Source organism: Scylla paramamosain, chromosome 2, assembly GCF_035594125.1.
Source record: "Scylla paramamosain isolate STU-SP2022 chromosome 2, ASM3559412v1, whole genome shotgun sequence".
Classification (NCBI taxonomy): Eukaryota; Metazoa; Arthropoda; class Malacostraca; order Decapoda; family Portunidae; genus Scylla; species Scylla paramamosain.
Window position 1 is genome coordinate 1697501 of NC_087152.1, and position 14979 is coordinate 1712479.

General features: G+C 41.3%; 1 protein-coding gene across 4 annotated transcripts in view; it reads left to right on the plus strand.

Annotated features, from left to right (window-relative positions):
• The window catches only part of LOC135108261 (zwei Ig domain protein zig-8-like), a 37345-nt gene that overhangs the window by 5548 nt on the left and 16818 nt on the right, over nucleotides 1–14979 (plus strand). For 2 of the 4 annotated variants that reach the window (XM_064019020.1, XM_064019035.1), the window contains exon 1: nucleotides 6211–6343. The exons of 1 other annotated variant lie outside the window; for it this stretch is intronic. The gene's annotated coding sequence lies outside the window, so the exon portion shown is untranslated. Of the gene's footprint in view, nucleotides 1–6210; nucleotides 6344–11923; nucleotides 11999–14979 lie in introns of those variants that run through there. One more of the 4 variants, XM_064019025.1, reaches the window with a different exon arrangement.

A 14979-nucleotide genomic window follows, 5' to 3' on the forward strand; every position in this document is an offset into this window, starting at 1 on the left:
GGTATTGCTGTAGTGGTGTTGAAAATAATAGTGGTGATGGTGTTGGTGGTGGCGATGTTAGTAATCGTTATAGCTCTTGACTAATTGCAAAATATGTTGTTGTCGTGTCAGAAATGGTTTCGATATTATTGCTGTTGTTGTGTCTGTTGCCTTGTAATGGTGTTAGTGGTGGTGGTGATGGTGACTAATGTGATAGTGGTAATGATAGGCGGGGCGATTCTGTCAGAAGTGGAAGCCACGATGGCAGGAAAGAATGGTTTGGTACCGAGGTGAACTTTGCTATTGGTGTGGGTGTTCTTGCATGTCGGTTCCTTTTTCTACGGAGAATTTTGATTAGCTCGCAGATATGTGTGTGTGGCGGAGCTGCGTGTCATCAGGCAGTAATTCATAAGCAAGCATGCATTCAAGTTAGTTAGAAAAGTTCGTAGCATTTTCATTTTCTTTTTTTCTTTCCTTTTTTTTTACTGTTGTAGAAAAGGAGTAAATGGGAGTATAAATGATTAAGTGCTTTTTACATCTGTGTTTGCAAAAAAGAAAAAAAAAAAAGACAAGGCATGTAATTTTAAGTATTTTAGAAGACGTTGGAATGTCCTCAAGCAGTGTGTTTTGGAGTTAAGGTCGTAAGAAGGACAACAGATGGAGAAAGTGAAAAACAAAATGCACTTGTTGACTGATTCAGTTAAGGAAAAGAACACACGACAAAGGGTAGTTATGTATAGAAAATTGATGGCTTAAACGAATACACGCAACATTCACATCGACAGAGCGTTTCACATCGCATCACGATATAAATGGAATCCACTTGCCACTTATGGTTAATGAGTCGACCTAAAGAAAGAAGAGCTTTATATTGTGTCTTGTTTATAAGTAAGCGTGCACTATGCAGAGTCGTCTTGACACAAGTGAATGAGCTCCCTGTGCGGCATTCCAAAAGTTTTGTTAATCTAGAAAAGATGTTCACATACAACTCGAATTTTCTGACCTCACTGAAACCCACCCTAGTCTCGACTCTTACAGATATATTCCGGCTTCAGAATGCTGGCTAAGTATGGAATTCATTTCGTAGTACCACAGTAACCACAAATTATCGCAGTTCTTGCTCTTTGAAATCGCAAAGGCAAGCAAAAATAGCAGCATACGGAATAGCATCCTGCGACCCCACCTCTCCGTGGACAGGTCCTAGCAAGGCTGAACGTGAATCGCATTGATTTCGCCTCGCTGGACTCACAGACAAATTATTATGCGCCCCGCCCTCGCGAGGATGTTGCCGACCATTACCTCGGGGAACAGGCGGATGCTTCCACGAGTTTCTTATTTTCTTTCTTTCTTTCACAGTAAAGCGTTGGGCTATTGTGTGTGTGTGTGTGTGTGTGTGTGTGTGTGTGTGTGTGTGTGTGTGTGTGTGTGTGTGTATGTGTGTGAGTGTGAGAGAGAGAGAGAGAGAGAGAGAGAGAGAGAGAGAGAGAGAGAGAGAGAGAGAGAGAGAGAGAGAGAGAGAGAGAGAGAGAGAGAGAGAGAGAGAGAGAGAGAGAGAGAGAGAGAGAGAGAGAGTTGTACATTATTGTACGAGTATATGAATTTCAGATTGTTTTTTTTTTCCTGAATGGCAAAAGTAGCTTTGACTAAGTGATATTATTTACATTTTGTCTCCAGTGAAGCTGAGTGTCTTAGGAAAGGACACTTGTAGGTTGTGCCGCGCTGTGGACCTGAGAGTGGAGGTTACAAGAGCGATTCTGGAGTGGGCTTTCGAAGCGTGTTGATAATACATCAGCTTTATGAAGTGAAGAAAATAGCATGAGGGAACATGTAATGAATAATGACGATATACTATATCACCGCTGTTTTAAAGTTTCACCAAACTCGGAGCCACGAAGGCAAGGGAACGCGACGAACTGTACCGCTAGCCAAGTCTTAAGTTGGAAGACGATGAGAAATGTGTGCTCATGATCTGTCTCCTCATTAACTCGCCGGATTATTGCAGAAGTAGTGGCACTGACAGAAGCTCCATTTCGGCATCAGCTATTTTCCTGAACTAGAAATTAACACATATAAAACGTACTGTATGAATTTGTTAACGCATGCTACAAGATTAATAAACCAGTATTATATTTGAACAGAATTCTTACCTCGTGTTCTCAGACATATGGCGGAGACGGAGTGTGTAAATTGCACTATCCTGTTTTGGTGCACTGTTAAATAGAATTACAGTGACATCGACATTGCATCATACATCACGGGGGATATACGATACAGAAGGCGATAACTTGCTATTATTCACCAGAAAGCCGGCAGGAGAGAGGCGTGTGTGAGGGCGTGATGGAACTGAGGTATTTCTATCTTGCATTAGTGTTCAGGTGCTCCTAGACTAGATATTCACTTTCCATATAATGAAGGATCTTTTGCAGTGGATTTTATGTCAGTTATAAAATTTTATATTGCTCAGGAGTACTGTTTTTTTGGGGGACACGATAGTACTAATTATGCAACTTTACCGAAGTATAAACAGGAAGTGATCTGAAAGAGTGTTGCTGTATCATGCCATGCTTTAAGATTTGTCTGGGGCGTGACGGCCTCCACGCCCTGCTTGCAGATGGTGGAGCAGCCGAGCAGGGGATACACGCGGGCGCGTGTGTGCGTGGTCTGACAGTCAATGGAACGACGAGTGGGCGCTCCTACATGACCATTATTTTTTCCTGTGTGTGTGTGTGTGTGTGTGTGTGTGTGTGTGTGTGTGTGTGTGTGTGTGTGTGTGTGTGTGTGTGCATTTCTGCGCAGACAATTGCCGCGAAAAGTAATTACAGTATCTTTCTCTGAGTTTGCTTTTCCCTTCTAGAATTAAGACCATGAGTTGTTTGTCCAAGTAAGCCTCGCAAGCTAATCTGCAACAGTAAATATCATAGTGTGCGGAGTTTGGCTGAGCCAGAAGCCGCCAGCTGGCTGGAGCTGAATATACAATGATAACACGAATGCAAATTTGATGTTCAGCCTCGTAAGTGTTGCATGAGAGTGTTGGGTTGCTGGATTTATCGTTAGTCTATTTGCACTCTCCCGAGATGTGCGGCTACTGTTCAGAAGAAAGTATCGTGCATAGTAGTGCATCTCTTACAGTGGGTGACTACAGCTAGGTAGATGAGTAGCATTGTGATTTTTGTAAGGGGAAGGAAGGATCAGAATCATTTGAATGGTTAACCGTGCTCGTGGTGCTATCCTGAATAATTTTAGGGATATTATCCTCGACCAGCCTTACACGAGCAAGTAGATGGATGTTCTGTTTAATATTTGTACAAGCGTTGTATGCTAAAGTTTTACGTAATGCAACTGGTGTGTGTGTGTGTGTGTGTGTGTGTGTGTGTGTGTGTGTGTGTGTGTGTGTGTGTGTGTGTGTGTGTGTTACGAAAATGAAACCCACTGAGAGATCCATTAATACTGATGAAGATGCCACAGAGCTAGCACCACTGCTCTCACAAATGTAACTTCCTCCCACACTTCCTTATAGTGTCATTCCAAAACCAAACTTTCCAGCTCTACTCAGATTCATTACTTATCTCATCTAATACTGAACAGGGCGGAAGTTTTTTTTTTTTCTGTTTATTGAAGAGACGCATTCCAGCTTCTCATGTAATTCCTAAGTTAATACACTTCAGTCAATTGAGAAGTGCTTTCGGATTTAAGAGTCATATGAAAAAGCTGCTTTGTGTTGCAGACCCACACATGTTCCTCTCATCTCTCACGCACTAGTCCACCTCACCCACTCTTCAACACATTTTTCAGATTTTTATCACTGGTTGTTTGCGTCCCCATTACGCGATGAGCTGTTTCATTTTCTTATTGCATTGACGGTACGAGTTATTATTAAGCGTGGATGCTTGTCTTTCCTAAGGCTGCAAATGTAAGAAAAAGCATCGGTAGGAAAAGAGTGATATATGAGAATAGAGGTTGTCTCATTATCAACTAAATGTGGGAGAAATTTCCTGAGTATTGTAAAATTAATGTCGCGAGAATCATTTTAACATCAGAAGATATTGTGGGACGAGAAATTAATTTCGTCACTGATCATCATAGGAGAACAAAATTTACTCTTTATACACACGCACACACACACACACACACACACCGCGTAGTGTGGTGGTCCAGCACGCTCGCTCTCAAACCGAGAAGGCTCGGGTTCGAGTCCCGGGCTCAGCGAGGCAAATGGACGAGCCTCTTAATGTATAGCCCTTGTTCACTTAGCAGCAAGTAGGTACGGGATGTAACACGAGGGATTGTGGCCTCGCCTCTGTCCCAGTGTGTGGTATATGAGTGGCCTCAGTCCTACCCAAAGATCTGTTCACTATTGAGGCTCTGAGCTTCTTTCTGTAGGTTAACGGCTGGCAGGGTGACCAGCAGACGACCGTAGGTGAATGACACACACACACACACATATATATATATATATATATATATATATATATATATATATATATATATATATATATATATATATATATATATTATATATATATATATATATATATATTATATATATATATATATATACTCGTATATATATATATATATATATATATATTATATATATATATATATATATTATATATATATATATATATATATATATATATATTATATATATCATCTATCTATCTATATGTTTCTCTTCCTAAGAAAGATGAACACCATGATGTATAAATGCTCGTCCTCCTCATGAGGACAATGGAAAGGGCGTGTGGGGGAGGTGATGCCGACCCTCCTAAAAAGTAATGGGTTCTCATTTGCCTGTCGCCAGACTAGTGCTAAGGCGAGATGGGTTTTGATTTCGTGGTAGAAAGTGTTGTTTTGTGAACTTACTGTAGTAAACCTCCCAATGTAAATTTACGATTCAAGTAATCAAAATGGAGCAGGATTATCTCGAAGGATTTATCCATTGTTACATTGAGACACAAACAGATAACTTTTTTTTTTCCATTGTCGTACCAGAAAAGAACAGCGTCACACCCAAAACCAGAAAAATAAAAATCAGTCAACAGAATAGCGACGCTTGATGGAAACTTTCTCCGGGGCAGTGGATGGAGACACTGGAGACCAGACCGCTGCCTCAAGTTGTCGCCGCTCATCCACACGTCGAAGAGTAAACAAGCCTATTGTGTGTGCCCCGGTCCGGACACATTCAAGGCACGTCCCCTAATATTGAACAAACACCAGAAGTTCCCGGGAGGATGTTGGCGGCGCGGTGTTCGGTGATGGAACGCCTTCCTGGTAACGAGGTGGCCTACCTCCTCAATGTTGATCTGTGTCCTTCCAGCCGCCCGCCAACCAGCCCTTACTGCTGACCAATCTTGCCTTCTCCACTCCCTCATATTTCTCCCAGCTTATTTCCTCCACTCTGTGTGTCTTACTTAACTGCATTCTTCCTTGCATTTCGCTTTTATGTTTTCGTGTTTTTCTTCGTACCTCGCAATCATACAGTGCCCTTCCTGTGGTGGGATATTTAAGGGGATGGTCGTTTATATATATTATGGAGATTTCGTTAGTTGTGCATCACCAATCAAGCGTTCACCTGTGTATGAGCTACATATATCGTAAAACCCGTTACGGTGCGGTTCTACTGTGACGTAATGCTGTGTTTCACTGTGATGTCTCTTTACTGCACGACTACTTAACTACATCTGCAACCCGTACTGCAGGGTGGCACCAGGGAATTAAGCCGTCTGACTCTGCTCATTGTGGATCTAAGTAGAGGCCATTCTGGTCAACAATAATGGGTGATGTGATTGAATTTTGACGTTGTATCAGCTGACACTGCACTCACAGTTATCCTTGTTGGACTTGCTGTTCTTTGGTTCGCTGTCACTGGACACCACCTCTCTCTCTCTCTCTCTCTCTCTCTCTCTCTCTCTCTCTCTCTCTCTCTCGTCTCTCTCTCTCTTCTCTCTCTCTCTCTCTCTCTCTCTCTCTCTCTCTCTCTCTCTCTCTCTCTCTCTCTCTCTCTCTCTCTCTATATATATTATATATATATATATATATATATATATATATATATATATATATATATATATATATATATATATATTATATATATATATATATATATATATATAAGCATGTAAGTGAAAGTGTCTGCGCAGGTGGAAGTAAGGAAGGCGGTGGCGGAGTCGAGGGTGGGAGCGACGCGAGTCCGACTCACCAGCTCGGTAAGCACGCCTACGGGCCAGCAGACAGTCGTGAGCGAGACAGCGGTGAGTGGAGGCGTGCATGAGGTCCTCCTGACTTGTGACTTGTTTCCTAATCGTGTGGTTACTGGTGGTACTTTTCCGTGTCTGTCTTCTGAAGCTCCGAGGTTATGGAGGTCCGGACAATGAGTGTTAAGTATTTCTGGAATCGGGCTGATGCTTGTTTCACTCGTACGTAGTATGTTACACATGTACTGTTGTGCGATGATCTTGTACGTGAGACATTTGTGTTTGTATTTATAAACAAATAATGTGAACAACAAATATCCATATTAACTGGCATTCATGAAATTATATCATTGAGAAATCCAGAAAATTAATGAAAATTTAGACAAGGTGACAGATAACAACACTTTGGTATACACTACCCGTCCCGTTAATCTAACTCGTTTACATTGTCTTTCCAGTAATTATGCTACTGATGTAATTTCCCTTGACGCACTATTTTGTTTCGTGTGCGTGTCACAGAGGACGAGGCTGTGTTGTTATTGAAGCAAAATAATTAAGTAAAACAAATAAATATAGGAAGTGGCGCCTCAGACTTTTGGTGCGGGAACAATACCACATGTGCTGAAACTAGACACACCTCACCCTCGCTCGCCACACAACCTCGTCTAGTGCGCTCTCCTATCTATTTGTCCTTCCTCTCTCACCACAGGCAGGAGCCGCGAGGTGTGAATCGCTTTTTAACACCGTGACTGGCAAGTACTGTGTTCGCCCCGGGTTGAATGGTCTTGTACTTCTTGTTGCATTTACAGACGCTCATTATAATACATGCTTATTTTCCACACCGAAAGTGCATAGATTTGAAGTGTATTTTTAAGGTATTAGTTGGACCACGAAATATTTAAGAAACCTTATTCATACGTTACACACTAATGGTCTTTTTTTCCTTTTTTAACTACATACCTGTTCATGAATCGGTGTAACTTATACCTATTACTGTTACATTTAAACTATGGAACCTATCCTTACCACTGTTATTCCTGTTGTGCAAAACTTTGTTTTCAGTTTCATTCAGTATTTTCGTAATAACAGCAGTATGTATATGGATAAGTGAAACTTGCAGTTTTATATATCAGTTGACGGAGATCATTCACTCACGCACGCATGTACGTGCGTGCGCCCAGGTACTCTCTGACATCCTCTACTCCCAACCCCCGCCCTCCCCAGGCACAGCAGTGAAGGGCCAGGTCAGACCCGTCTTACTTACTCTCAGTCTCCTCCAAGGTTACTGGCTTTAGTATCTACGAATATACCTTATTATACCGGGACCAATCCAAGTCAATGAATGCTAATTCACCGAAAATATTTTCAGGCTTGATGGCCTATAAAGTAATGCATGAAGTATAGATTAGCACGACAACGTGACCAACAGCTGCTGTACAAATGACGAATCACGAGAGCAGACATGAACTGGGAAGTTACCCGCTTGGAGTGCATCGGCAATGGCATAATAAAACGACAGTCCAAAGTGTAAATGAAACATGGTAAACATTCTCCGTGGACATGCTTTGTAGAGAAATCTGACTGAGTTAAAAGATAACTTGGAACTGATTACAAATCCCGATCCTCCTCAAAATGAAATGAGTTGTTCCTCGATCCAAAGTCTGCCTTTCTGAAAACGTCATTCAAATGCGATAACTTTTTAAATAATTTGTGGACATAAAAGAAAAAAACATTAATGAATTATGGTAGTGTTTTCCTGTTCCTGCAATGTGCTGTGGTTATATGATCTTGTGAAATGTTGTGCATTGCTTTGACTTGCACCACTCGACAGTAAGGACAGAGCGCTCAGGAATTTCAACAACTTAAAAATAGGAGAATCGCCAGTGACTGTACTGTGTGTGTGTGTGTGTGTGTGTGTGTGTGTGTGTGTGTGTGTGTGTGTGTGTGTGTACAAGCGGGAGCAGTATTGCGTTAACGGTGAAATCATTTTCACCTAGAGATCTAGATTTTTTTATTATTATCTTATTTGCTGTTGCGTCTAACTGGAAGTTTCTGTTCTCCAGTGACTTGCTTTTCCAGTCACATTTAGCAGCAGATAGTTCCAGGAATAGAGTGATTCGAATACAGCAGTATAAGTTTCAGCGGAGAGGAAGAGCACAATCTATAGCCTTTAGCGAGCACATCACCCCCACGTCAGGCCGGTACTTCACCAGACACACTGAGATCTGGCAAGACTGTTCGTATCTGCCTGCCATTATATGTTAGTGGTAGATTTCATACCAGGGTTGCGATCCGTGAAGTAAAGGAACATCACGAGGCGCAGAACAAACTGAGTTTAAATCACGAGTGACCGTTTTGGAGGAGAAATGACTACCCGGCGACGGTGATGGACGGTTATTGCAGCGGATGGGACGTGGCGCCGCTGAGATAATCCTGGCTGAATTTGATCACAAGGGGCGACAATTAATGTCTTATGGCGTACCAGTAAAAAACTTGGCACACACACACACACACACCACACACACACACACCACACACACACACAACACACACACACACACACACACACACACACATACACACAGATATATATATATATATATATATATATATAATATATATATATATATATATATATATATATATATATATATATATATATATATATATATTATATATATGTATATATATAGATAGATAGATAGATAGATAGATAGATATATAAAACTGAGAGAGATGATTTTCATTATCTATTGAATACCAAGGTGGTAAAATGCCGAATGAGAATGAGAAGACAGTTTGGCAAGTGACAAAATTAAAGGTCGTTAGTTAAAGGCAAGAATGGAATAGTGGAGATCGAGTGAAAACTGTTTACACTTAAGTGACGCTGAAGATAAAGTCACAAAAATGCTGCTAAAAAATCAATAACCATCACATTTCAGAGTACTATAACCCCATCCTCCCACGGCCCAGGCCCTCCCCTTGGGCCCTGCAGCCACTAAACGCAAGAGATACTGAACTAAATCCCGGGCCACCCACAAGGGCGTGAGTCCGCTGGTAAATGGGGCCGTTCTCTTAAAGGGGAGACTTGTGCGGGCCGCCAGATTGTGTTGTCGCTGAGGTGTTGGGCAGCGAGGGGAGCTGGAGGGCAGAGCCTGAATCTCCTCTCACTGAGGGAACGGAATCACTTCAGCTTTGTTGAAAATTTGGTCATAGATGTTTGTGAAAGCTGTTGCCGGTTGTTTGCAATAGCTCGTGGCGAGTAAAATTAACCAAGCTGTATAGATTCAGTCAATAAGTTTCGTTATAGTTTCACAAAACTATGTGTGCATTGCCAGGTGTGGATGAAACGTTCTGAGAAAAAGCTAATTTTATTTCCTTCGTTATTATTGCAAAATTTAATCCAAGTCATTAAAATCGTACAGAACGTATTTACGGCAACTCGGGAAGCTTTAAATTGCTTCAAAGGTAAATGCCGGTGAAATAATCTCCGCCAGTATCACAGGAATTCCTATAACCTTTCTAACAACAAGTAGCGTATGATGTTCATTCATTTCTACTGCTTACGCTGTACGCACGATGAAGGATCATTTCGCTAACCATTGTCAGCAAATTTGTAACTGTTGACATCTACCAAGCTAGTGGTGGATCAACCAGAACTATTTAATGCGCACCAAAAGCTCTCAGTCTCATAATTGTTTTCGAAAATGTGGTGATTTTGGTTCTCCGTTAATGCGAAAACCTTGAAGATAAAGGGCGAAGTTTCATGACTGAATAATGCGAGTTTTATATCAAATATTTGGCTTCTTACGGGACGCATTCATTATTAACTGATCATCTCAGTACAATATGATGGCATTTGTTATGGAGATGTTTGATTTTGGGCCATAAATCTGCTTGCTGTGCCGCGACGAGCACGGCACACTTTTCCGGATAGCGGGTCGTACGAAGGCGGCTCGGCGCTGAAAATTTAGATCGGCGAAAATTTCTTTTAAACTTTTCTACCTTCCTCAAGATTAACATAACGTGTAAAAATCTTTGGTGGGTTCAGTACTCCTTCCTTACATCTAAAGTGTTGGTCTTTCACCTGAACTTTCGGAAAATACAAACAAGACGGGATGGGATAAATCTGGTACTTCTGGTAATACTGTAAGTCCTGTGCTCCCTGTGCAACGTTGATTTTATGCGTCTTTGCGTAACTCGTTAATTCATTGTCGTGTTGTTCCCATTTCTGGAAGAGTGTTTAGATGTGTTCATTATTTCATTAAACACATTAGATTGCGCTATGATTTATGGATGTCTCTTACGCTGCTGGTTTTCAAAGTGATACCGAGATGAAGACCCAAAAATTTCACATTCCAACCAGAACCTGATGCTCTGGTAGTTGTATATCCCTGACTGTGATGGTGACGGTGGTGTCGACGCTGGTGATGGTGTATTGAGGGTGCTGGTGGAGGCGGTCTGCATGGTAATGGTGTTGGTGGTATCAATGTTTCTGCGTTGGTGTCAGTGATGACTGTGGTGGCTCGGATATTGCTAGTGGTGTTGGTGGTAGTGGTGGCGGTGGTGGCGGTGACAGCGGTGCTCCCCTCCCGTCCTCGGCCTGGCCAGTAGGAAGTAAGAGCTTAAGAGTGTAATTGATCCTACGGGAAGCGCTCCTCTTCCCCCTCTCTACTCTCTCTCTCTCTCTCTCTCTCTCTCTCTCTCTCTCTCTCTCTCTCTCTCTCTCTCTCTGTCTATCTATCTGTCTATCTATCTATCTATCTATCTATCTATCTATCTATCTACTTATATTATATTTTTTTGCCGTTGCACCTTAAGCTATATATGTAATTTGTATTTAAAGCAGCCGTATATTGGTGTGATGGGTATACACACACACACACACACACACACACACACACACACACACACACACACACCTTTACCTACCTACCTATTTGTCTGTCTGTTTACCTATCTATCTATCTATCAATCTATCTGTGAACCCATCTATCTAACTGTCTGTATTTGTTTGTCTGCCTGTCTGTCTGTCTGTCTCTGTCTATCAGTTTATCTATTCATTCATTCTCATTTTTTTTGGTATCATATTTTATTTTTGTATAACTAACTTTTCTGTTGTACGCAATATCATATTACCATTATTTACTTAGTGTGAGAATACCCAACCTGTCTGCGAAGCCTACCCAACTTTACTCTTTCATATTCCTCTCATTATGATTCGTGGCTCCGCTGTGCTGGCCAAGTTTTTCCAGTATTTCGTTTTGCATTATATCTCCTAATGAATCCGTGAGCTCATATCTTCCTAATGCCGTGATGAAAACTTAAGAACATTCTTATTTATACCTCGCCTGTTTATCGTCCCGTGACTTGGTGTAGATTATTATGATTATTATTTTAAGATATATCACGTAGTATGCAAACAAGGGAGCTCAAATACACACAGATACACACACACACACACACACACACACACACACACACACACACACACACACACAGAGAGAGAGAGAGAGAGAGAGAGAGAGAGAGAGAGAGAGAGAGAGAGAGAGAGAGAGAGAGAGAGAGAGAGAGAGAGAGAGAGAGAGAGAGAGAGAGAGAGAGAGAGAGAGAGAGAGAGAGAGAGAGAGAGAGAGAGAGAGAGAGAGAGAGAGAGAGAGAGAGAGAGAGAGAGAGAGAGAGAGAGAGATTGCCAGCCCTCAGCTCTTGTCCGGTTGGAAGGTGACAAATCTCTGCTGGGTTGACAGTGGCTACAGCGTGAGAGGAGAGAAGCCCTGATTGCATTCACCCGGCCAGGACTTCAAACATGGAGCCTTTGGGTGGTGAGTCAAATGAGCTAACCATTACTAGTATACCCCTGAGTTGTTTGATAATAATAATAATAATAATAATAATAATAATAATGATAATAATAATAATAATAATAATAATAATAATAATAATAATAATAATAATGATAATAATAGTAATAATAATAATAATAATAATAATAATAACAATGATAATAATTATGGTGATAATGAATCTGATGTGACCCTTAGATAGCTTCCTTTGCGTTGACTTCCAGCATTTTTATAGTCGACGTAACACCTTTGTTAATAGTGCTGGAGGTGTTTGACATTCACCATTAAAAGTGTGAAAAAATAAATAAATAAAAAACATTAATATTGTGAAGAAAATTTATACGTGGCCTATGTGAGGTCTCTCTCTCTCTCTCTCTCTCTCTCTCTCTCTCTCTCTCTCTCTCTCTCTCTCTCTCTCTCTCTCTCTCTCTCTCTCTCTCTCTCTCTCTCTCTCTCTCTCTCTCTCTCTCTCTCTCTCTCTCTCTCAAACGAAAATTACTACATGATAGCTAGTACATACAACACACACACACAAGAAAAAAAAAAAAAGAAAGGTACTGGCTGAACTTTCAGACCGAGCAAAGAAGGACAAGAATTATTATGAGGCAGGAGATGGGATGATTGGGATAAGGGAAGGGAAGGAAAGGCTTACTTGCTGCTTAACAATCAAGTTCGAGTCGCTCCTCCAAATGACAGACCACGACCGCTGTGATATGCATCTCATCAATGTGCGTGTGTGTGTGTGTGTGTGTGTGTGTCAGCGGTGCAAGACTTACTGCCACAGGTAATTTCCTCGACGGACTGAAAAATAGAGCCATCCTTGTAATCCCTGATCAGAGAAATCTAGTGGGAGACGTTAGTGTCATGAGTCTACAGTCAGTGCGGTTGTAAAATTGAAGGGAATACAAAACATTATGCCTAGCTGACTGGCAAGCAGGTTTATAGTACAAATGTGACCAAGTATGACTCTCTCCACTATATAGCCGTATTATAGAGAAAAGCTGGTTGAGTAACATTAAGATTTTAATGAAAATTAAACTATTTAATGTTTTGTGTGAGCTCTAGTACAGCGAGGGAAATAAAAGTTGAAATGTCAGGTTAATCAGTCGATCAATCCCAGACGTGTCATAGATATCAGAAACTAAAACTGGCAGCAAACATATAATCATAAATTTCATGAGCATATGGAAACAGCGCTGGAGAAAATGAAAACAGTAAAAAGAAAAAGAAAAAAAAGTCATTATTAAAAATCATGACTAAAAAGAACTTCGTTGTTAGTGACACGAAGTAATTTACAAATGAACGAAAGAAATTATAGAATGACTGGGCTTATGTGTCCATGACGAGATCACAAACCAAATTCCTGGAAAGAAAACACGTATACAAGACACTAGAAATTTGATATTACTAAACAGAACATACAGTCTTTCTCGAGTCTATCAGTAGTTTTTAGTGAAACGGAACATCAGACAGTACTAAGAGGTTTCCACTTGATCGTTAAGAGCTTAAGTTTACACGTAATTAATTACCTGAATCCTGTGAAATCTCTCTCTCTCTCTCTCTCTCTCTCTCTCTCTCTCTCTCTCTCTCTCTCTCTCTCTCTCTCTCTCTCTCTCTCTCTCTCTCTCTCTCTCTCTCTCTCTCTCTCTCTCTCTCTCACACACACACACACACACACACACACACACACACACACACACACACACACACACACACACACACACACACACACACACACACACACACACACACACACACACGGCTCAAAGTGTAAGGGTTCGGCATTCCGTTGTCGCGCACCAGTACCACATGACAGAAGTTCGGGAGACGATAAAACTAAACTTTCGAGTACAAAAATATATCGGTGGAAGTTGTATGTTTTAAGTGAATTTTGAGTTTTTTTTTAAGTTAGTTTACGACTTGAGTTGTTTTGCCGCCACTCACCTGAGCCATCACTGCGTGGGGCGAGAGGCTGGTGTGCTGTGGATCTTCATGAGTCGTCATCGATTTCCCCGTGAGTTCTCCCGCCTCCTGTGCACACAAGGAACTTTCTCACCTCCGCTTTGGGTATCATCCTCATTAGGACACTGGAGAGGAACGGTCCAGACGGGATCAATTGACGTTAAAAGTCAGAATTGCAATTTTTTTCCATTAGGTTTTATTAGACTCGAAGGCTGAGTAGCTGTATGACCCCCCCCCCCAACACACACACACAGTATGAGAGAGAGAGAGAGAGAGAGAGAGAGAGAGAGAGAGAGAGAGAGAGAGAGAGAGAGAGAGAGAGAGAGAGAGAGAGAGAGAGAGAGAGAGAGAGAGAGAGAGAGAGAGAGAGAGAGAGAGAGAGAGAGAGAGAGAGAGAGAGAGAGAGAGAGAGAGAGAGAGAGAGAGAGAGAGGTTCCTAACAATATAGTGTGATCATCCTGGGTAACAAAAACCAGGCTTCTCATCATGGTACGAATGAGCAGTTTTCCATTAAGTGTTTAAGTAATTTAGCGTCTCTTTGTTGCTCCTTCCTTTCCTACGATTTTTAAAGTTGGGTATCTAGTATCTTAGATTTCGGTATGGGATACATCACCTTCCAGTGTTACGTGTATATTATTCATTAGTTTTCGGTACTGGGAAAGGAATTCAGTCCTGTCAAACAAACAAATCAAGGTTTGGTATAAAGTATGAAGCTGTACTGTAGGGACAGACTAAACTCTAAAGAAGTAATAACAGTTGCTTGAGGGAGACGATAATCTAAGGAACAGGAACAATAGAGCAAGACAAACTGTTACAGAATCAACTAGCATACGGAGTAAAAGCCAACGTGGTGAAAGGAAGCAATACAAAGTAGATAAACAGGATTATTGACGACGAAGAACGAAAGATCAACTTGCAAGGAAGTTTTAGCAGAGTGTGATGACAGTGTAGGGCAAAGGACAGACTCCATCAGCGGAGTCAAGCGTGGCGAGCATTTC